This window comes from Trachypithecus francoisi, unplaced genomic scaffold, assembly GCF_009764315.1.
Source record: "Trachypithecus francoisi isolate TF-2019V2 unplaced genomic scaffold, Tfra_2.0 Lachesis_group0, whole genome shotgun sequence".
Classification (NCBI taxonomy): domain Eukaryota; kingdom Metazoa; phylum Chordata; class Mammalia; order Primates; family Cercopithecidae; genus Trachypithecus; species Trachypithecus francoisi.
Window position 1 is genome coordinate 163,234,835 of NW_022681453.1, and position 24,287 is coordinate 163,259,121.

At 38.0% G+C, this 24,287-nt stretch overlaps 1 protein-coding gene across 4 annotated transcripts in view; it reads right to left on the reverse strand.

The window, feature by feature from the left end:
- ATP2C1 (ATPase secretory pathway Ca2+ transporting 1) overlaps positions 1–24,287 on the reverse strand; it is a 156,657-nt gene that overhangs the window by 120,794 nt on the left and 11,576 nt on the right. The window lies entirely within an intron of this gene.

The window sequence follows — 24,287 nt, forward strand, 5'->3', positions numbered from 1 at the left end:
CTTGGTGAGCCAGACACGTAGTGTTGAACGGAAGTCCTCGCACATCCATAACCACTAGAGGGCAGGGCTTCACCTACTGAGTTGGTGATCACCCTCCAGAGAACTCAAAAAGAAAATTTATGTATATGCTAGATGTGTTTTTCTCCATCAACACTTAGACACTTTACAAATTTGCTTTTTATCTCAGGTCCTGTAACATATCCCAGTGTGCTCTCTAACCACACGTTCAACATCAAAATTAACGGACGGGGTTGCCTGTGTTTCTATATTGGTTCCCAAGTAAGTAGTACTAGACTAGGATAGAAAATTCTGGGCAGCTTTCTAGATTTACCTTTCTTTTAAGAAATATTGAACCTTTAATCAGCGAGGTCACTTTTAAAGATGAACCCATAAAAATCACCATCAAGTAGATTTCTAGTCTTAAGAATTAATTATTTATGATCCACCTCTGGCGTGCATGGTCAGCGATTTTTGTCTACACAGTGATATAGAGCCAAATTAACGTACAGGGTTGCCTGTATTTCTATATCTGTTCCCAAGTAAGTGGTACTAGACTAGGATCGAAAATTCTGGACAGTTTTTAGATTTACCTTTCTTTTAAGAAATATTAAACTTTTATTCAGTGAGGTCACTTTTAAAGATGAACCCATAAAAATCACTATCAAGTAGATTTCTAGTCTTAGGAGTTACTATTTATGATCCATCTCTGTCATGCATTGTCAGTGATTTTTGTCTACGTAATGACATAGCCTATGATTTGTACAATGATTGTGCTCTCTCGTAATCAATTTGTAACAGTTATCAGTACATATTCAACCTTGAAACAGCATTATATTAAAAATGAAAGCATCTAAGGTAGGAAATTACACAATATAAACATTTTGGCATTAACGTATGCATTTACAAAATAGAGGGTAACTGTACAGAATTTGATATTGGGTCACTTTAGCTGAAACATTTTTCTAAAGCAACTTTTCAGAGCTATCGTATTAATAGACTGCAATACTCTAGCATTAACACTGAATCTATAACTCTTCCAAAAGATTTATAGCTCCATGGTTTATTCCTAAAATGACTTAAACTGAAATTTTACTTTTGGTCGCCTAAATTATGAAAATCATTGTTCCTATTACTAAGCCAAAAAAGAAACTGGTAAGATCAAGATCAGCTTTACCAAGAAGAATTGACCAATGAGTCATTTTATATAAAAAAAAACTTAAGCATCTGCGAATTCTGGTGTCTGAGGGGGTTCTGGAACCAATCCCCTGTGGACACTGAGGGATGACTATATACATACATGTCATATACACACGTATGTATACATACAAACAAATATATGCACATACATGTACATATATTCATACACACTACCCTTCTTTCAAAAGATTGTTGTAAGAATCTCATAAAGTAAGTGAACACAGGTTGCAAATTATAAGCACTATAGAAGTATAAGATTATTATAGAGAGAAACGAGCAAATCCCTGGAGTGTTAGCTACAATGAGACTGATGGCAATGAAATGTATTATGTCTAAGTTTCATCTTATTGCTTCCATAGAAATCAAAGCTCTAAAAATTCTTTCTACTCTCCTTTTGTCCTGAATATTTAACCTACAAAATTAAGTGCATCTGATGCAAAAAGTGGTCACATGAGCAAGAAGGGGAAATTTGTCAGGCTTCTCCGCTTGGGGGAAATATTACAAATGGGAAAGATTGAAGAAGAATGGTCATGATGTTCTAATTTTCTTTATACTGTGCTTTATTCCACAAAGTATGTGAGGCATCTTGGTTTTAATACCAAATTTGATAGCTGCATTTTTATAAACCTGGATGGTAAAAGAATATTTGGTTCTTTAGGGATTTAAAAATTAAAACTTAGAAAGATTATTTTAAAATCTTTCATTAGTTAATTAATGTCTTCTTTAAAGGCTGTTTTAATGTTGTTTAAAGTATCAGAGATTAATAGTTAAGAAATTTCACCTAGCTGCTAGAAAATAAATTGTTTTATTTTAAGTTGAACATTTTATTTATTTATTTACTAACTTACTTAAGAGACTCTGTCACTCAGGCTGGAGTGCAATGGTGTCATCATAGCGCACTGCAGTCTTGAACTCCTGGGCTCAAGAGATCCTCTTGCCTCAGCCTCCCAATGTGCTTGGGATTAGAGGCATGAACCACCATGCCTGGCAAAGTTGGACATGTTAAAAACATATAAAGATGCATCACTTTATTTTTATAAGCTAACCTACTCCAACAGAACAAAAAGAAGTATTTTTCTTCTTATAGGATAAAGGACATGCTAAATGTCAAGTTTAGAGAACTATACAGTTTTATTGCCAAGAGTGTTGTATGAAATCAGTGCCTAACAAACACTACCAGAATTGCTATAAATCTGCCTTGTTCCATGTTTTGGCAGTGCTGGAAGATTAAAAGTTGGAAGCAAAAATAAAAATTGAAGGACTCATATGAGCTACTTGTGTTTGGTTGGTTTTAATATGACCCAGATCCCCAAGTACTCTACAAATATTTTATCACTCACATAATTCCATAGCCACTTTCACACTTGCTAGCATTCTAAACATGAAATATTTCATGAAACTGAGAAGATGAAATGAGAGAACTTATACTCTTAATTTTTATTTTTAAAGAAGTTTATTTCAAGTATGGCATAGTCTGTCCATTTATTGGCTCAGATTCTGAGCCAATGGTAATATTTGGGATCTCTTATATACTACCAGTCTTCTGGATTAGACATGAGTGTGGATGGGGTGCATGTGAAAATAAAGAGGTAAGAGCAAAGTGAGTGTGAGTCCCATGACCAGGAGTACCATGACCCATGAACATCATTTCCATGGAAAACAGACATACAATATTCCAAATTATATAAACTACAGGATTTGTTTTGAGATACAAACGCACCCATTTAAAAGAGAATATTCCATCTAGTCTCCAAACTAGGATAATTTACCTCTGGCCCCAAAACACTTGACAGCAGTGAACATATAATAAAGACCTATTAAATAAATGGATAGCCTGAAACATGTTTATCATAAATATTTTTTGTTGAATGGATAACAATCTACTTGTTTCCTATGATCAGACTAAAATCCAAGCTTCTACTTTCCTGTAAAACAAAGAGGACTTACAGGATTTTTAAGAAGTTTAAGGGTCTGGTGCATCTCACACCTGTAATCCCAACATTTTGGGAGGCTGAGTCAGGAAAATTGCATGAGCCCAGGAGTTCAAGACCAGGCTGGACCACATAGTGAGACCCTGTCTTTACAGAAAATAAAAACATTAGCTGGGTGCAGTGGCACACACCTGTGGTCCCTGATACTCGGGCAGCTGGGGTGGGAAGATTGCTTGAGCCCAGGAGGTCGAAGCTGCAGTGAGCCATAATCATGCCACTGCACTCGAGTCTGGGGGACAGAGCAAGAACCTGTCTCAAAAAAAAAAAAAAAATTTAAAAATATGAACCTACATCTCCAAAAACCACAAAGGGGTTAACTAGGACAACATTATCTGAATGGGAATAAGTCCTAATTGTTGTAAGAAATGCTTGATATTGAGCACTGCCCAGAGCAGATAAAATTGCACACCCAGAATTTGAGCCCAGGTAACCATTTGAAATTAAAAGATAACAGTGTTGAGGTGGTTGTTTCCATGCATTTGAGAAATTTTAGCTGAACCTGTGCTTTTGATTTTGATGGCATGCATATTAATACCTGACAAAAAGCATTATACACTAGGTCCTCGAATAAGGTCATTTTCAACGTCATTTCATTAAATGATGAGAAAAAAGAAACATCAATTACTGGTGGGGCCGTTGTATTGAGTTTGTACATTCTCCCTGTGTCTACATGGGTTTTCTCCAGGTATTCTGGTTTCCTCTCATATCCCTAAGTTGTGCATGTTAGGTTAATTGCCATGTCTAAATTGTCCCAATGTGAGTGAATGTGTGTACGTCTGTACCCTGCGATGGAGTAGCGTCCTGTCCAGGGTTGATTCCTCCCTTGAGTGCTGAGCTGCCAGATAGGCTGCAGCCACCTACAACCCGAAACTGGAATAATTGGGTAAATAATTACCTTACTTGTTTTATTAATCTTTCTTAAATGTATGTATAACATTTTTACAATTTATTTCAGTGTTTAATATTTGAAGTGTTTTGGGAGCAGAGCAAGATGGTGGAATAGAAGCCTATACCATTGATAACTCCCGACAGGAACAACAAATTTTAACAATTATCTGCACACTGGAAGGCACCATCACAAGAACCAAAAATCAGAGCAATCAGAGTACCTGGTTTTATATTCATATCGTTGAAAGAATCATTGAAGAGAGTAGGAGAGACAGTCTTGAATCACTGACACAACCCCTTTTCCCCGTAACCTAGCAGCAGCCGTGCTACACAGAGAGTCTATACACTTGGCAGAGGGAGACTGCAGTCACTAGTAGTCTTTCTATTGAACTCAGTGCTGCCTTGTCACAGTGGAGAGCAAAGCCATGCTGGGCTCAGCCAGCACACATGCATGAAGGGAGCATTTGGACCAGACCTAGCCAGAGGGGAATGGACCATCCCAATTGTCAGAACTTGAGTTTTTGGCAAGCCTCACCACCATGGGCCAAAGTGCTCTGAGGTTCTAGGTAAACTTGAAAGGCTGTCTAGGACACAGGGATTGCAGTTCTTAGGCGACTTCTAGTGCTGGGCTGGGATGGTACATGACCTAGGGAGACACCAGCCAGGGAATCTAAGGGAGTGCTTATGCCATCCTTCCCCCAACCCCAGGCAGCACAGCTTGAAGCAACAAAAGTGACTCTGCTTAGGAAGAGGAGAACAAAGAAGACTTTGTTTTGCATCTTGCATACCAGCTCAGTCAAGTAGGATATGGCACTGGGCAGTCATGAGGCCCCCATGCCAGACCCTAGCTCATGGACGACATGTCTAGACACACCATGGGCCAAAAGGTAAACCGCTGCCTTGAAGGGAAGGATCCACACCTGGCAGGATTCATCACCTGTGACTAAAGAGCCCTTGGTCACTAAATAATCAGTAGCAGTACCCAGGTATTGCATCATGGCATGGGCCTTGGGTGAGACTCTGAGACGTGTCTTCAAGTGACACCCAGAACATTGCCAGCTGTGGTGGCTATGGTGAGAGACTCCTTCTGCTAGAGAAAAGCAGAGGGGAAAGTAAAGAGGACTTAGTCTTGCACCTTAGATACCAGCTCAGTCAGAGTAGGGTAGATCAATAAGTGGGCTCTTGAAGTCCCCAATCCCAGGCCTAACCTCTTAGATGGCATTTCATGACCTTTCCTGGGGCCACTTGAGGTCAGGAGTTTGAGATCAGCCTGGCAAACATGGTGAAACCTCGTCTCTACTAAAAATACAAAAAAATAGCCAGGTGGGTGGTGTATGCCTGTAATCTCAGCTATTCAGGATTAAAAGAGGCAAGAGAATCACTTGAACCCAGGAGGCAGAGGTTGTAGTGAGCCAAGGTCACTACTGCATTCCAGCCTGGGCAACAGAGTAAGAAAAAAAGAAGAAGAAAGAAAAGAAAGAAAAAAGTATATGACAGACACACAGCTAGTATCACCCTGAATGGGGAAAAACTGCGAGTCATTATTGTAAGACTGGAACATAAAAAGGATGCCCACTTTTTCACCACTACTCTTCAACATAGTACTGGAAGTCCTAGCTAGAGCAATTAGGCAAGATAAATAAATAAAGAACATCCAAATTGTAAAGGAAGAAGTTTAATTATTTTTATTTGCAGATAATATGACTATATATTTGGAAAAACCTAAAGACTCCACCAGAAACTGTTAGAACTGATAAATAAAGTCAGTAAGTTGCAGGCTACAAAATCAACATACAAAAATCAGTAGCATTTCTATATGTCAACAGAGTACAATATGAAAAAGAGGTAAAAATAATCCCATGTATGATAGCCACAAATAAAATTAAATCCCTAGAAATTAACCAAAGAAGTGAAACATCTCTATGATAAAAACTGTAAAACACTGATGAAAGCAATCGAAGAGGATGCAAAACAATGTAAAGATATTCTATGTTCATTGAATGCAAGAATTAATATTTTTAAATGTCTAAAGCAATCTAGCGATTGAATGCAATCTCTATCAAAATGCCAATGACTTTCCTCACAGAAATAGAAATAACATGGAAAACATGGAGAAACACCATCTCTACAAAAAACTTTAAAACTAGCTGGGCATGGTGGTGTGCACCTGTGGTCCCAGCTACCTGGGAGGTTGAGGTGGGAGGACTGCTTGAGCCCAGGAGGACAAGACTGTGGTGAGCCATGTTCACACCACTGCACTCCAACCAGGATATGAGAGAGAGAAAGTGTGGGGAGGAGGAGGAGGAGGAGGAGGAGGAGGAGGAGGAGAAAGAAGAAAAGGAGGTCTTAAAATAGGTAAGTTAAATTGCCACTAGCCAATATCTTCCACCAACTTTGAAAACTTTGCTGATGGGTTGGTTGTTTTAAATTGAAACTGTGGGACAAATTCTATATCGTATCTGCATGCCTTTAGCTGTGTTTGCATTAATAGCCTAGGCCTCCTCCCTCCATTTAAATGCTGTATCAATTTCATATCAGAAACATTTTCAATCTCTCTTTATCCTGCTGCACACTGGGCTGTGAGAGTGCTTTGGGAAAGGTTGCATTTCCTCATACCTACAAAATGGTACATTTTGCACTTAAAAGTTTTCTATGCCAATAACTGCTAGAAGTCAGATATTTTCTGCAAAGCTTGCATCTGTGTCTGAACTTGTCCCATGTCCTTCCAGGCCCCCTGCAGAAATCATATCTCTCCACTGTGCTTCCTATTGTGCAAATAAATGAGAAAAAAGGCACAAAATGCCATTATGATAATAAATTAGAGAGTGAGATACACAGCCCCAAGGCTTTATGAGGATCCTGCAGTTTAGCCCTGGGCAATCATGCAAACAGACCACTACTCCCACTGAGCATACTATGGGAAATACAGAACCCATATCAATGAGATGGTTTTTGAAATAGATAATGAAAAGGGGGAAATTACAATTTTGGCAATATAGCTTGTGAGATAAATGACAGAGAAGGGTATTTACAAATTGGCAGGAAAGAGTTTTTGCAACACAAGCAAACTGTTAATCCTTTAGGTTAGAAAATTTATTGCTACAATAAAAGATCAGGTGGAAAATTGTATTAGAAGCATTTACAGTATGCCTTCAGACAACCTTATTTTTATTCCTTGGTTATGAAAGGTAATGCTTTTGTAGCCTATATCATATTTTAAGTTTTTAGTATTTCCAAATGTCTTATATTTAGGGGAATTAGAAAAATGAGGATTTGAAGGGTAAAACTTTCTATGAGTGGCAACAGATAAGCTGAGGTGAAAATTTGGGGCTTGAACTGACCCAATCAGCTCCCAATTCAAACAACTGAATGCAAAACTATTTTCTGCAAAAGTGCTACATCAACTACTAGAAATATTGGTGTTTGAAATGAGCAGTGTCCCAGTCTAGAATATTTAACAGGAGGCTTATGACCTAAAAATGGCACCAGGCCCTTCGAGGTGAGTAAAGGGAACTCTGTAATTTTCCAAATGATAATTATAGTATATCTTTTAATGAATATCATAAGTAATCCTCAAACATCTATTCCCAGCCATCATCAACACCTCTGCACTCCTCCTAGGTACCTGCTGCCACCACCATACCAAATAGGGGTTAAAGGACCAAATCACCTTAGGGTTCACTATCACTTCTGCCAGCAACCCAGCCCATTCCAGTGATGAGGTCACCAGGCACCCATGTGCTGCCCAGGGACCCAAGGATCATCTCACCTGGCATCCCCATCCAGCACAGCTTTCCTACAGCCTCCACAGACAACTGCAACCTAAGTCACTGAGGAACTTGCAGACACCACTGATGTTAATGACAGCAAAAAAAATTATACAGAGAATATACTATTGCACCCACCCAGAATGAAAGCCAACGCACTCTACCCAACTGACATTATGAATACAACTATAGGAAAAAACCTTTTTCTATGAAAGATACTCTATAAAATTGGAAGAAAACAACTGTTACACCAGATGCACAGATATTAACATAGAGAAACAAAAAACATGAAAAAACAAGGAAAATAACAGTACCAAAAAACAATGGTAGTTCTTCAGTAGCAAAATACCAAAAAAGGAAATGCATGAAATGCCTGAAAAGGAATTCAGAATAATTATCTTCAGAAAACTCAGTGAAATGCAAACAAACACAGATAAACAATACAATAAAATCAAGAAAACAATTCAGGATCTGAATGAAAAATTCAACAGAGAGGTACATTTCATTAAAAAAACAAACAAACAAATATTGGCCAGTCATGGTAGCTCACACCTGTAATCCCGGCACTTTGGGAGGCTGAGGCAGGTGGATCACAAGATCAGGAGTTCAAGACCAGCCTGGCCAACATGGAGAACCCTCGTCTCTACTAAAAAATAAAAATACAAAAATTAGCTGGGCATGGTGGTGTGTGCCTGTAATCCCAGCTACCCGGGGGCTGAGGAAGGAGAATTGCTTGAACTGGGACTCAGGAGGCAGAGGTAGCAATAAGACAAGATTGCACCACTGCACTCCAGACAGAGCGAGACTCTGTCAAAAAAGAAAAAGAAAAAGGAAAAAAAAAAAAAAAAAAAAAAAATATTAAAACTGAAGAACCCAATGAATGAAATAAACAATACTTATATAGTTTCAAATAGCTAGAAAGTGTATGTTGAATGGTCCCAAAATAAAGAAATGTAATTTAATAAAATAATAGCTGAAAACTTCCCAAATTTTAGGAGTGATATAGACATCCAGGTACTGGAAGCTGAAACATCTCCAGATAAATTCAACACAAAAAGGTCCTATTTGAAATGCATTATAGTTACACTGCCAAAAGTTGAAGAAAGAATTTTGAAAACAACAGGAGATAAGCGTGAAGTCACATATAAAGGAATCCCCATCAGACTAACAGCATATTTCTCAGCAGAAACCTTACAGGCCAGGAGAGAATGGGATAATATAGTCAAAGTGCTGAAAGAAAGAAATCATCAGCCAAGAACACTATACCCAGCAAAGCTAACTTTCAGAAATGAAGGAGAAATAAAGTATTTTCCAGAAACCAAAAACAGTAAATGCATTCATATCCCTACAAAAAAAGCTTAAGAAAGTCCCACATTTGTAAACTAAAGGCAACATCATAACTACCATCAAGAAAACATACAATAATGTAAAATTCACTGGTAGAACAGATACAAAAATAAGAAAGAAAAAGGAACTAAACATTATCACTACAGAAAATCGTTAAACTGCAAAGAAAAACAAGAAATAAAGGGTACATAAAACATTCAGAAAACAATTAACAAAACGACAGAAGTAAATTCTGTTTTATAAATAGCAACCTTAGGGCTAAACATTTTATGGTTTTCTAAATTTTTTTTTATTATACTTTAAGTTCTAGGGTACATGTGCACAATGTGCAGATTTGTTACATATGTATACATGTGCCATGTTGGTGTGCTGCTGCACCCATTAGCTCATCATTTACATTAGGTAGTTCTCCTAATGCTATCCATCCCCGCTCCCCCCACCCCACAACAGGCCCCAGTGTGTGATGTTCCCCACTCTGTGTCCAAGTGTTCTCATTGTTCAGTTCCTACCTAAGAGTGAGAACATGTGGTGTTTGGTTTTCTGTCCTTGCTATAGTTTGCTCAGAATGATGGTTTCCAGCTTCATCCATGTCCTTACAAAGGATATGACCTCATCCTTTTTCATGGCAGCATAGTATTCCATGGTATATATGTGCCACATTTTCTTAATCCAGTCTATCATTGATGGACATTTGAGTTGGTTCCAAGTCTTTGCTATTGTGAATAGTGCTGCAATAAACATACATGTGTATTTGTCTTTATAGCAGCATGATTTATAATCCTTTGGATATATACCCAGTAATGGGATGGCTGGGTCAAATGGTATTTCTCATTCTAGATCCTTGAATAATTGCCAAACTGTCTTCCACAATGGTTGAACTAGTTTACAGTCCCACCAACAGTGTAAAAGTGTTCCTATTTCTCCACATCCTCTCCAGCACTTGTTGTTTCCTGACTTTTTAATGATTGCCATTCTAACTGGTGTGAGATGGTATCTCATTGTGGTTTTGATTTGCATTCCTCTGATGGCCAGTTTTTTCTCTGATGATGAGCATTTTTTCATGTGTCTGTTGACTGCATAAATGTCTTCTCTTGAGAAGTGTCTGTTCATATCCTTTGGCCACTTTTTGATGGGGTTGATTTTTTCTTGTAAATTTGTTTAAGTTCTTTGTAGATTCTGGATATTAGCCCTTTGTCAGATGGATAGATTGTAAAAATTTTCTCACATTCTGTAGGTTGCCTGTTCACTCTGATGGTAGTTTCTTTTAAACATTTTAAATCCTCCCAATTAAAAGATATAGACTAGCTGAATGAATAAGAAAAAACAAAACCCAACTTTATGCTGCCTACAAGAAACTCCTGTCACCTGTAAAAACAGACAGAGATTGTGAGTGAAGAAATGGAAAAATGTATTCCACACAAATGAAAACCAAAAGTATATAGGAGTAGCTATACTTATATCAGACAAAATAGATTAGGCTAGAGAAATAAATAAAGAGCATTCAAATTCAAAATGAGGAAGTCAAATTGTCCCTGTTTGCAGAAAACATGATCTTATATACAGAAAAATCTAAATACTCCACAAAGTACTTTTAGAACTAATAAACAAATTCAGTAAAGTTGTAGGATACAAAATCAACCTACAAAAATCAGTAGCATTTCTGTATGCCAATAAAAACAACAACAAAAAGAAATCAAGAAAGCAATTCCATTTATACTAGCTACAAAAAATCCCTAGGAATAAATTTAACCAAGGAGGTGAAAGACCTCTACAATGAAAACTATAAAACACTGGTGAAAGAAATAGTAGAGGACACAAAAACAATGAAAAGACATCCTATGCTCATGAATGGAAAGAATTAGTATTGTTAAAATGACCATACTACTCAAGCTACAGATTCAATGCATTTCCAATTAAAATACCAATGACATTCTTCATAGAAATAGAAAAAACAGTCTTAAAATTCATATGGAAACACAAAAGATCCTGAGGAGCCAAAGCAATCCTAAGCAAAAAGAACAAACCTGGATGCATCACTCTGTCTGGCTTCAAATCAAATATACTACAAAGTTTTAGTGGCCAAAACACCGTGATATTGTATAAAAACAGAAATAAGGACAAATAGAACAGAATAGAGGACCTAAAAATGAATCCCAACTATTTACAGCCAACTAATTTTCCGAAAAGACGACAAGAACATAACACTAGTGAAAGAACATCCTTTTCAATAAATGGTGTTTGGAAAACTGAATATTCATATTAAAGAAGAATTAAATTAGACCTCTAACTCTCAGCATATATAAAAATGAACCCAATATGGATTAAATAATTAAATGTAAGACACAAAACCCTAAAACTGCTAGAAGAAAACAGGGAAAATGCTTCTGGACATTGGTCTAGGAAAAAAATTTATGGATAAGACTTCAAGAGTACAGGGAACAAAAATAAAAATAGACAAGTGGGACTATATCAAACGAAAAGCCTCTACACAATAAAGGGTATCATCAACAAAGAGGCAACCTGTAGAATGAAAATAAATATTTGCAAACTATTTACCTGACAAAATATCCAGGATATACAAGGAACTCAAAAAAATCAGCAGCTCAAAAAATAACTCCAAAAAACCTCAAATATTTTATTTTAAAAATGGGCAAATGATCTAAAGACTTCTCAAAAGAAGACAAGCAAATGGCCAACAAGTACATGAAAAAAAAAAACTCGACATCACTAATCATCAGAGAAATACAAATCAAAACCACGATGAGATATCACCTCACACTTGTTAGAATGACTATTGTCAAAAAGACAAAAAATAACAAATGCCAGTGAAGATACAGGAAAAAGGAAACTCATACAGTATTAGTGTGATTGTGAATTAGTACAGCCATTATGGAAAACAGTATGGAGGTTCCTCAAAAAACTAAAAATAGAACTGCCATGTGATCCAGCACTACCGGATACCTATCCAAAGACAAGCAAATCAGTGTATTGAAGAGGTATCTGCACTCCCATGTTTATTGTAGCATTATTCACAATAGCCAAGGTAATGGAATCAAACTACAAGTCCATCAACAGATGAATGGATAGAAAAAATGTGGTATATATGCACAATAGAAAACGATTCAGTTATAAATAAGAATTAAGTCCTGTCATTCATGGCAACATGGATGAACCTGGAGGACATTATGTTAAGTGAAATAAATCAGGCACAGAAAGATAAGTAACACATATTCACACCCATATATGAGCTCAAAAGTTGAAGTCATAGAAGGAAATAGTAGAATAGTGGTTACTAGAGGCTGGTAAAAGTAGTGGGGAGGAGGAATAGGGAAAGGTTGGTTAATGGATACAAAATTACAGCTAGATAGGAGAAATAAATTCCAGTGTTTTATAGCACTGTGGGATGAGTATACTTAACAACAATTTACTGTATGTTTTCAAAAAACTAGAAGAGAGGATTTGGAATGTTCCCAACAAAAAGAAATGATAAATTTTTGAGGTGATGGATATGCTAATTGCCCTTACTTGATGATTACGCATAGTACAGATGTATCAAAATATCACTCTGTGTTGCATAAATATATACAACTATTATATGTGGACTAAAAAGAAAAGAAAAAATCCATTTGTTTCCAAGATCATTAGTCTAAGTTAATATTTCCCAGTGTGGCTTTACTGTGAACAGCATCAGCATCACCTAGGAATTTATTAGAAATGCAAATTCTCACACTCCAGTGGGTCCAACTGAATCAAATTCTGGGGATTAGATGCAGAAGTCTGATTTAGCAAGACTTTTCAATGATTCTGAATGCTTGGAAGTACAGCAGCCACCTTTTTATCCCTCCTTCCACCCTTCCCCTGAGAAAAGACAATACTAAGAATGGCAAAGTAGTGACTCTAAGAAGCCAAGTCCTTTATTATATAATTAAGCTAAGTCCTTTATTATATAATTAAGCTAACAAACCAACTCTGGGGCCTCCCCTACCACTAGACTTCCTCTAATGTGAGATAATAAACTACATTTTCTGTTACATACAATCAGAAGCATCTTAATTGACAGATTAAATGAGGGGGGAAAAGTTTAGTTTAGATTAATAGGTTAAAATGTTCATTGGTTGATGGTTTGGTTGTTCCTATAAAAGTGAAGAGTTTAAAACAATATGAATTATTCAAATGATAAAATGTTAAGTACTTAAAATGTTAAAGGCAATATTAATCAATAGGAAGTTACAGAATAAGATGTCCAAAAACTGAATGAGGAAATGTGTCTGTTTTTTAAGTTAAATAATTGCCATATTAGCAGATAAAGTTAAAAACTGGCTATTGACTTCAGAAATTCCATTGACAAGTTTTCCTTATCACTCATTAGAAATATTTTAAAATTATATAACTGACTGTGTTTTATTCTTAAACACTGATGATCTTTTAGAATTTTTATTTATATAGTTGTGTGCCCTGACACTAGATTCTTTTCTTTTCTTTTCTTTTCTTTTCTTTTCTTTTCTTTTCTTTTCTTTTCTTTTCTTTTCTTTTGAGACAGAGTCTTGTTCTGTCACCCAGGCAAGAGTGCAGTTGTGCGGTCTCAGCTCACTGCAACCTCTGCCTCCTGGGTACAAGCAATTCTCCTGCCTCAGCCTCCTGAGTAGCTGGGATTACAGGCACGTGCCACCACACCAGGCCAATTTTTGTATTTTTAGTAGAGATGGGGTTTCACCATGTTGGTCAGGCTGATATAGAACTCCTGACCTTGTGATCTGCCCACCTTGGCCTTTCAAAGTGCTGGGATTACAGGAGTGAGCCACAGCACCTGGCTAGTTTTTTTCTTTAACTAATGATTAGTTAGTGACAGATTCAACTATGGAATTGCTAAAATGAAACTAAGTTTACACTTTCTTAAAGTATAATATAGTCTTTTCTTTTTCCCAAAAGGTAGGCAAAAATGTTTATTATTTTGTGGTTTGCACATCAACTTGTTTCTATTAGCAGACACAATTAGAACAGTTAAAAAGCTATGACATTTGAGTTTTTAAAAAACGTACAGTTATTGTTTCCTCATTTAAATGACCAAAATGTTATTTTAACCCTGGAAAAGTACAAAAGTACTTGGAAAGGTAAAGATGTCAACATCGCACATTTGATTAAAACATTGAAATTACTTTTAGGGAAATGAGAATCAATTCTCACTGAACAGACACCAAAACTACATATTTATATATAATTAAATGTAGTGCTCAAAACATTGCGAAGAAAGCAGACTAGATTTCATTAATTGCTTTTTAAAGGTGATGAAGATGCAACTCATACAAAGGAAGCTCCCTGCTCAAGAATTTCTAAGTGTTTAATGTCAGAGTTAGGAGTCTAATATCCATCTTGGCTTGGGTATCCCTCCATCCCTCAATGTTTCCACAATGCCTTATTGGAGAATACATAAGAAGCTGCTCTGTTTATTTAGTTACCTTTTGTAGTTTATCATTTTGTTTGTTTAATTCTTGCCTGTTTCAATTCAGTGTGGCCCCCTGCAACTGTTATAGTGTCTAATTCCTGAGTCTAGGATATTTGCCCCATAGCTAACTTGATGACTCTCAAGATTGTGTTAATAAAGTAACTGTCTTTCTTAGTCACTCTTGGTCAGTATCTACATCTATTCACTTATTGTTATTCAACCTTCAGATACCATTACTGAAGAAATCATTCTCCAAGCAGATCCTCTTCTAGAATCCCTTGGGTTTATCTTCTTGGAGTTGAAAAGTACTGCTCAAATGGGAGTGTAGTCTCATGAATAATAATCACAGATAGGCATAGTACTGGTAAAAATGGGAGTGTGATCTCATGAATAATAATCACAGGCATTTTATAGACATTATTCAGTAGGTAATTGAGACATGTTAATTAACATGCTCTATTGAAAAATCAACAGAATACATATTAAACATATGTCCTAGATCAAACGCCACTAAGTACTATTCAGAATATTGATTTCATCTTTCCAGTTAAATTTTTGTTATTCAGAGTCTTTATAATTATATTTAAATAATAAGCAGAGTAAGGGCTAGGGAAAAATTGAGGGTTTTATTTTTTGTTTCTTTTCATTAAGACCTCATAATGGCTTTAGAAAGCATGAAGGACATGACAAGGATTGGATCTTTTTGTATATTCCATGATTTAAATCAACAATTGAAATTCTCAGTTGCTGCATAACTTTAATCAGTTATCAAAGAGGATATAAACAGATAAGAACATATTTTAGGTTATATTCTTAGGGCCAAGACGTTGCTTAAAGTTTGTTTTTTTTGTTGTTGTTGTTTTTTTTTTGAGACAGAGTTTTGCTCCTGTTGCCCAGGCTGGAGTGCAATGGCATGATCTCCGCAATCTCCGCTCACTGCAACCTCTGCCTCCTGGGTTCAAGCGATTCTACTGCGTCAGCCTCCCAAGTAGCAGGGATTATAGGCAAGTGCCACCACGCCCGGCTAATTTTTGTATTTTTTAGTAAAGACGGGGTTGGCCAGGCTGGTCTTGAACTCCTTACCTCAGCTGATCTGCCCACCTCTGCCTCCCAAAATGTTGGGATTATAAGCATCAGCCACTGCCCCCGGCCTAAAGATTTCTTACTTGACTAAGCATTAAGTAACACTAGGCATCAGCCAAGGTGGATGAAAATGGTCAATTAAGAACCTGTGAAACTGTAAGTCATCATTAGTATCCCTCTGGCTTTGACAATGACTTACCATCCTCTAAGTGGCATACATACTATTCTTAAGTAGGTATGACAACCCCTGTCAGCTTTGATTTTGAAAATATACATCATCAAATGATCTGCAATAGTGGTTCTGAAAGTGTGGTCCCTCCCACCTAGAATTTTTTTAGAAATGTAAACTCTTGGGTCCCACCTCAGCCCTACTGTATTAGAAACTCTGGAGGTGGGGCCCAGCATTCTGTTTCATTAGTCCTTTAGGTGATTCCAATGCATGCTAAAGTTTCGGTGCTGTTTACAAGAAGCATTAATCTTTCATCTAAAAATATTTTGATCATGCCACTAGTATTCAATTCTAAAAATGAATAAGAATGTACAGGGATAACTCAGAGATATTGTGAGCTTGGTTTGAGACCACCACAATAAAGCAAATATCACAATACAGCAAGTCACACAAATTTTTTGATTTCCCAGTGCATATAAAACTATACTGTAGTCTATTAAGTGTTCAATAGCAAGTCTAAAAAATGTACATACCTTAGTTAAAAAATACTTTATTGCTAAAGTATGCTAATGATCATCTGAGCCATCAGTGAGTCATAATATTTTGGCTGGTAGGGGATCTTGCCTTGACGTTAATGGCTATTGACTGATCAGGGTGGTGATTGCGGAAAGTTACACTGGCTGTGGCAATTTCCTAAAATAAGACAATAATAAAGTTTGTCGCATCAATTGACTGTTCCTTTCACAAATGCTTTCTCTGTAGCGTTTGATGCTGTTTAGTAACATAGTAGAACCTCTTTCAAAATTGGAGTCAGTCCTCTCAAACCCTGCCACTGCTTTATCAACTCAGTTTATAAAATACTCTAAATCATTTGTTGTCATTTCAACAAGGTTCACAGCATATCTACCCAGCAGTAGGTTCTATCATAAGAAAACATTTTCTGTATTTCCTTATGAGGAAGTAATTCCTCATCTGCTCAACTTTTTTTTTTTTTTTTTTTTTTTGAGGCGGAGTCTCGCTCTGTCACCCAGGCTGGAGTGCAGTGGCTTGATCTTGGCTCACTGTAAGCTCCGCCTCCGGGAGTCACACCATTCTCCTGCCTCAGCCTCCTGAGTAGCTGGGACTACAGGCGCCTGCCACCATGCCTGGCTTTTTTTTTTTTTTTTTTTTTTTTGTATTTTTAGTAGAGACGGGTATTTTAGTAAAGTATTTTATTTCACCGTGTTAGCCAGGATGGTCTCGATCTCCTGACCTCGTGATCCGTCCGCCTCGTCCTCCCAAAGTGCTGGGATTACAGGCATGAACCACCGCGCCTGGCCCTGTTCAACTTTTATCATGAAATTGCAGGCCGGGTGCAATGGCTCATGCCTGTAATCCCAGCACTTTGGGAGCCCGAGACGGGAGGATCACGAGGTCAGGAGATCGAGACCATCCTGGCTAACATGGTGAAATCTGTCTCTACTAAAAACATAAAAAAATTAGCTGGGCATGGTAGCAGGCGCCTGTAGTCCCAGCTACTTGGGAGGGAGGCAGAACTTGCAGTGAGCCGAGATAGTGCCACTGCACTCCAGCCTGGGTGACAGAGCAAGACTCTATCTCAAAAAACAAACAAAAAAAAAGAAATTGCAGCAATTCAGTAACATCTTGCCATTTCTACCACATCTGTACTTACTTCCTCTACTGAAGTTTTGAATCCCTCAAAGTCATCCATGAGGGCTGGAATCAACTTCTTCTAAGCTCCTGTTAATGTTGCCATTTTGTCCTCCTTTCGTGAATCACAAATGTTTTTAATGACACCTAGAATGGTGAATCCTCTCCAGAAAGTTTTCAATTTACTTTACCCAGATCCATCAGAGGAATCACTATCTATGGTAGCTATAGCCTTATGACATGTGTTTCTTAAATAATAAGACTTGAAAGTTAAAATCCTCCCTTGATCCATGGACTGCAGAATAGACAGCAGACATGAAAACGTTATTCTCCTTTTACTTCATATCAGAGCTCTTGGGTGACTAGCTGCACTGTGAAGAGCAGTAATATTTTGAAAGGAATCTTTTTTTTTTGCGGTCTCAACAGTGGGCTTAAAATATTCAGTAAACCATGCTATAAATGGATCTGCTGTCCTACAGGCTCTGTTGTTCCATTGATAGAGCACAAGCAAAGTAGATTTAGTATCATTCTTTAGGGATCTAGAATTTTCAGAATGATAAATCATCATTGGCTTCAACTTAAAGTCAACAGCTGTATTGGTTCCTAACAAGAAAGTCAGCCTGTGGCTTTTTATCCATGTTGAAAATCTGTTATTTAGTGTAGCCACCATCATCAATGATCTTAGCTAGGTCTTCTGGATTACTTGCTGCCACATCTCCATCACTCCTTGCTGCTTCACCTTGTACTTTTATGTTATGGAGATGGCTTCTTTCCTTAAATCTCAAGAACCAACTTCTGCTATCTTCAAACTTTTCTTCTGCAGCTAACTCACCTCTCTCAACCTTCACAGAATTCAAGAGAGTTAGGGACTTACTCTGAATTAGGCTTTGGCCTAAAGGAATGTTATGCCTGGTTTGGTCTTGTATCCAGACCGCTCAAACTTCTGCACATCAGCAAAAATACTGTTTAGCTTTCTTATGATTTATGTGTTCACTGGAGTAACACTTTTAATTTCCTTCAAGAACTTTTCCTTTGTATTCACAACTTGGCTAATTGATGCATGAGGCCTAGCTTTCAGCCTGCCTCAGCTTTCAACATGCTTTCCTCATTAAGCTTAATCATTTCTATCTTTTGATTTAAAGACAGGAACATATGACTCTTTCTTTCACTGGATCATTTAGAGGCCATTGTAGGGTTATTATTATTGGACTAGTTTCAATATTATTGTGTCCCAAGAAATAGGAGGGCCCAAGGAGGAGAGAGCTAGGGAAATCACTGGTCAATGGAGAAGTCAGAACACACACATTTATCCATTAAGTTTTCTGTCTTATGCTGGCACGGTTCAGGGCACCCCACAACAATTACAATAGTAACATCAAAAGTTACCACAGGTCATCATAACAGGTATAATAATAATGGGAAAGTTTGAAACATTGCAAGAATTACTAAAATGTGACACAGAGACATGAAGTGAGTGCATGCTTTTGGAAAAATAGTGCCAATCAGAATCCTCAATGCAAGGTTGCCAGAAACCTTCAATTTATAAAAAACACAATTACCTGTTGAGTGCTATGTATATATAAGTGAAGTGGAATAAAATGGAAGTATGACCGTATATGAATTTTAAACTTCCTCCAGTGTTCTTAAATTCTATAAGGATTTGAACTTCTTGGAGTACATAAATATGAGAGGAAAGAGTATTAAAATCATAAAGAAATCATACTTCTACTCTCTTAGGTAATTGAGTATCACATTGACAAAACCATGGTTTGAAAGAATAAGAACAAAAGTTAGTAATTCAGTGATAATGGAGCTACAGTTGTCATCCTAGCTATGAAGTCAGTTTTTGTTTTCTTATTCCAGGTCAGGACCTTTGGAAAAATGCTTCTTTGACTAGGTGTATCAAGTTTTAGCAGCACCAGTTAGATGAAAGAAGAGGGGTAGGGAAGCTTCACAAAGTAAGGATAAAATGCCATTTTCTTGAAACTGGGTTTCTCAAACAAATAATTTTATCCTTAAAGAAAAGAAGTTGTATAACATTTCAGAGGCTCTAAGAATTTCAAGTATATTACACACAAATTTTATGTTGGGGAGAGAGCAAAAGTATAGTTTGTTGACTGGCTTTACACTATTCTCACTATTTAATCACTTGAAACAAACTTACGTCTTCATTATCTGGGGCTAAAATACTTCTATAATTTGCTTTATTTATTTTGAGATGTACTTATAAGCCATGGTCTAGTTAAGTTGTAAATATGGGTAATATAGTAATGGTACAGAACAGAATTGTAAGCACTGCTTATATTTAAGGATAGTTATGCATAGATAATCAATAAAGGAGGATTCTGGAGTTTCAGCTAAGGAGGATATATATGAAAAAAGTAGATATTTCAATACATTATCAATGAGCAAAATTCAGCAAAAAAAAGTCAACATATGCTTGTTTATGGGGATTAAACAAAGTTAAAAAATTTTTAAATCAAATCAACATAAAGATGATCTTTATCCAGAGTATCAGACAAGTTTCAGAAGCTATGTATATTAGTCTGTTTTTATGCTGCTGATAGACATACCCAAGACTGGGACCAAAAAGAGGTTTAATTGGACGTACAATTAAATGTACCCAAATGCCTGGGGAGGCCTCAGAAACATGGTGGGAGGCAAAAGGCACTTCTTACACGGTGGCAGCAAGAGAAAATGAGGAAGAAGCAAAAGCAGAAACCCCTGATAAACCCATCAGACCTTGTGAGGCTTATTCACTATCATGAGAATAGCATGGGGAAGACTGGCCCCTATGATTCAATTACCTCCACCTAGGTCCCTCCTACAACACATGGGAATTCTGGGAGATACAAGTCAAATTGAAATTTAGGTGGGGACACAGCCAAACCATATTATCCTGCTCCTGGGCCCTCCAAATATCATCTCCTCACATTTCAAAACCAATCATGCCCTCCCAATAGTCCCCCAAAGTCTTAAGCCATTTCAGCATTAACCCAAAAGTCCACAGTTCAAAGTCTCACCTGAGAGAAAGACAAGTCCCTTCCACCTATGAGCCTGTAAAATCAAAAGCAAGCTAGTTACTTCCTAGATACAATGGAGGTACAGGTATTGGGTAAATGTAGCCATTCCAAATGGGAGAAATTGGTCAAAACAAAGGGGTTACAGGGCCCATGCAAGTCCAAAATTCAGCAGGGCAGTCAATTTTTAAAGCTCCAGAATGATCTCCTTTGACTCCAGGTCTCACATCCAGGTCATGCTGATGCAAGAGGTGGGTGCCCCTGGTCTTAGGCAGCTCCACCCCTGTGGCTTTGCAGGGTACAGCCTCCCTCCCGGCTGCTTTTATGGGCTGACGTTGAGTGTCTGTGGCTTTTCCAGGAGCACGATGCTAGCTGTCAATGGATCTACCCTTCTGGGGTCTGGAGGATGGTGGCCCTCCTCTCACAGCTGGACTAGGCAACACCCCAGTAGGGACTCTGTATGGGGGCTCTGACTCCACATTTCCCTTCCACACTGCTCTAGCAGAGGTTCTCCATGAGGACCCCACCCCTGTAGCAAACATTTTCCTGGGAATCCAGGTGTTTCCATACATATTCTGAAATCTAGGTGGAGGTTCCCAAACCTCAGTTCTTGACCTCAGTGCATCCGCAGGCTCAACAACACGTGGAAGCTGCCAAGGCTTGGGGCTTCCACCCTCTGAAGCCATAACCTGAGCTGTACATTGGCCCCTTTCAGCCATGGCTGGAGTGGCTGGAACACAGGGCACCAAGTCCCTAGGCTGCACACAGCATAGGGATCCTGGGCCCAGCCCATGAAACCACTTTTTCCTCCTGGGCCTCCAGGCCTGTGATGGGGGGTTGCTGTGAAGGTCTTTGACATGGCCTGGAGATATTTTCCCCATGGTCTTGGGGATTATCATTAGGCTCCTTGCTGCTTGTGAAAATTTCTGCAGTCAACTTGAATTTCTTCCCAGAAAATGGGTTTTCCTTTTCTATCACATAGCCAGGCTGCAAATTTTCCAAACTTTTATTCTCTGCTTCCCTTATAAAACTGAATGTCTTTAACAGTCACCTCTTGAATGTTTTGCTGCTTAGAAATTTCTTCTGTCAGGTATCCTAAATCATCTTTCTTAAGTTCAAAGTTTCACAAATCTCTAGAGCAGGGGCAAAATGCTGCCAGTCTCTTTGCTAAAACATAACAAGAGTCACCTTTACTCCGTTTCTCAACAAGTTCTTCATCTCCTTCTGAGACCACCTCAGCCTGGACCTTATTGTCCATATCACTATCAGCATTTTGGACAAAGCCATTCAACAAGTCTAACAAGTCTCTAGGAAGTTCCAAACTTTCCCAAATTTTCCTGTCTTCTTCTGAGCCCTCCAAACTGTTCCAACCTCTGCCTGTTACCCAGTTCCAAAGTCACTTCCACATTTTCGGGTATCTTTTCAGCAACATCCCACTCTACTGGTACCAATTTACTGTATTAGTCTGTTTTCACGCTGCTGATAAAGATATGCCAGAAACTGGTAAGAAAAAGAGATTTAATTGGTTCCACATGACAGTTCCACATGACTAGGGAGACCTCAGAATCGTGGTGGAAAGCAAAAGGCACTTCTTACATGGTGACAGCAAGAGAAAATGAGGAAGAAGCAAAAGCAGAAACCCCTGGTAAACCCATCAGATCTCGTGAGACTTATTCACTATAATGAGAATAGCACGGGAAAGACCAGCCCCCATGATTCAGTTATTCAGTTACCTCCCCCTGGGTCCCTCCCACAACACCTACGAATTCTAGGAGATACAATTCAAGTTGAGATTTGGGTGGGAACACAGCTAAACCTTATCACTATGCTATAATTGCAAATAACACATGAGTTTGCAAAAGCTTGATTACATCTTAATGAATTCTTAAAGACTTTATCTTTCCTTAGTGATGTTTTAATTTTTCTACTATGTAATCTTAAACAGCAATAACATAGTCTTTCTCTATGTGTGTGTTAACTGCTTGGAAGTATAGTAAATGGTGTGTTTAATATTAATTAGACTAATATAGGAGTATAAAGATCTATTTGTATTGGCAAAGAATCCCTTTGCAAATAATTCTTTTTTGAATATAAATGTGGCAGAGGAGTCTGAAACAAAGCTTTGAGTTTTAGCAGTACCAGAACATCTATATCTTCAACATATCATTTATAAAATATACTGAAAGAATATCCTCTACTTCATTCAATGAGTTTGGGAGCTGAAGCTGCTCAGAATAGGATCTCATATAACATCATCTTTTTGAAGTGCTATATGGCATGGCCTCTTGTGTATTATAGTATAGTACCATTTTTTTGGTTACACCTTTCCTCCAGAGCTGGGTTTTCTTGGAAGCCAACAAAGCTTAAGCTTCAAGGTTCTCACTTGCAGAACCCTCTTTCAAGGCCCTGAGAAAGACTGTAGCAATGTTCTCATAATCATATGTTTCAATAAAAATTTGCAAAATATATTTTACCTGCAATTGGCTTGAGGGCACTCTTTTTACTGACTTTCTCTCCTTCACAATTCTACTCCTATCAGGTAGCACTGAAGTGGCCATAGGTATATCTTGGATCTGGCTCAAAGAAAGTTGAGAAGGGGAAGCCCTGAGATTTCATTTGGATTTAGTGGATTATATAATTGTGGTTTGTAGTCATGCCTGTGCATGGTTAAAGTTATTGCTAAATGTTTTGGTGGAGAAATGACATACAGGAATATCCCTACTACCTGTACTAAATCAGTGAGCTGAAATCTTAATATAAATATGTCCCATGGTGCTCAGCACCTGAAGTATGTGGGTAGTAAGGGAGAAACAGAGCAAAAAGCTAGGCAATGGAACTTTTCTAGACGCTCATGAAAAGCAATTAACTATGTCTGAATTATCTTTCCATTATCTCTTTATAGAATGTTAAAAAAATCAGCCAAGCACGATGGCTCACACCCGTAACTTCAGCACTTTGGGAGGCAGAGGCAGGCAGATCACCTGAAGCCGGGAGTTCGGGACCACCCTGGACAACATGTTGAAACCCTGTCTCTTAAAATAAATAAACAAATAAATAAATAATAAAGACTGGGCACAGTGGCTCACGCCTGTAATCCCAGCACTTTGGGAGGCCGAGGCGGGTGGATCACGAGGTCAGGAGATTGAGTCCATCCTGACTACCATGATGAAACCCCATCTCTACTAAAAACACAGAAAAAATATTTGCCAGGCGTGGTGGCGGGTGCCTGTAGTCCCAGCTACTCGGGAGGCTGAGGCAGGAGAATGGCGTGAACCCGGGAGCCAGAGCTTGCAGTGAGCCAAGATCGCGCCGCTGCACTCCAGCCTGGGCAACAGAGCGAGACTCAGTCTCAAAAGAAAAAATTTTTAATAAAAATAAATCATCATTGTGTGAGGAGGTCATTAAAGATCCCGCGGCCCTCACATTGTAGGAACAAAACATTTTAGTGTGCATTCATTAATTTTTAATTGGTAAAAACACTTATTTCCTAGATTTTATGATGCCTATGGATTTGTCACTCAGATTTGTAATTTGTTGTGATTTCTTCCATTCTAAATAAATATTCACTTCGTATCTAATTTAATATTGACAATTTTGTGATGTTAATTTTTTTGTTTTTTTTTTTTGAGATGGAGTCTCGCTCTGCCGCCCAGGCTGGAGTGCAGTGGCCGGGTCTCAGCTCACTGCAAGCTCTGCCTCCTGGGTTTACGCCATTCTCCTGCCTCAGCCTCC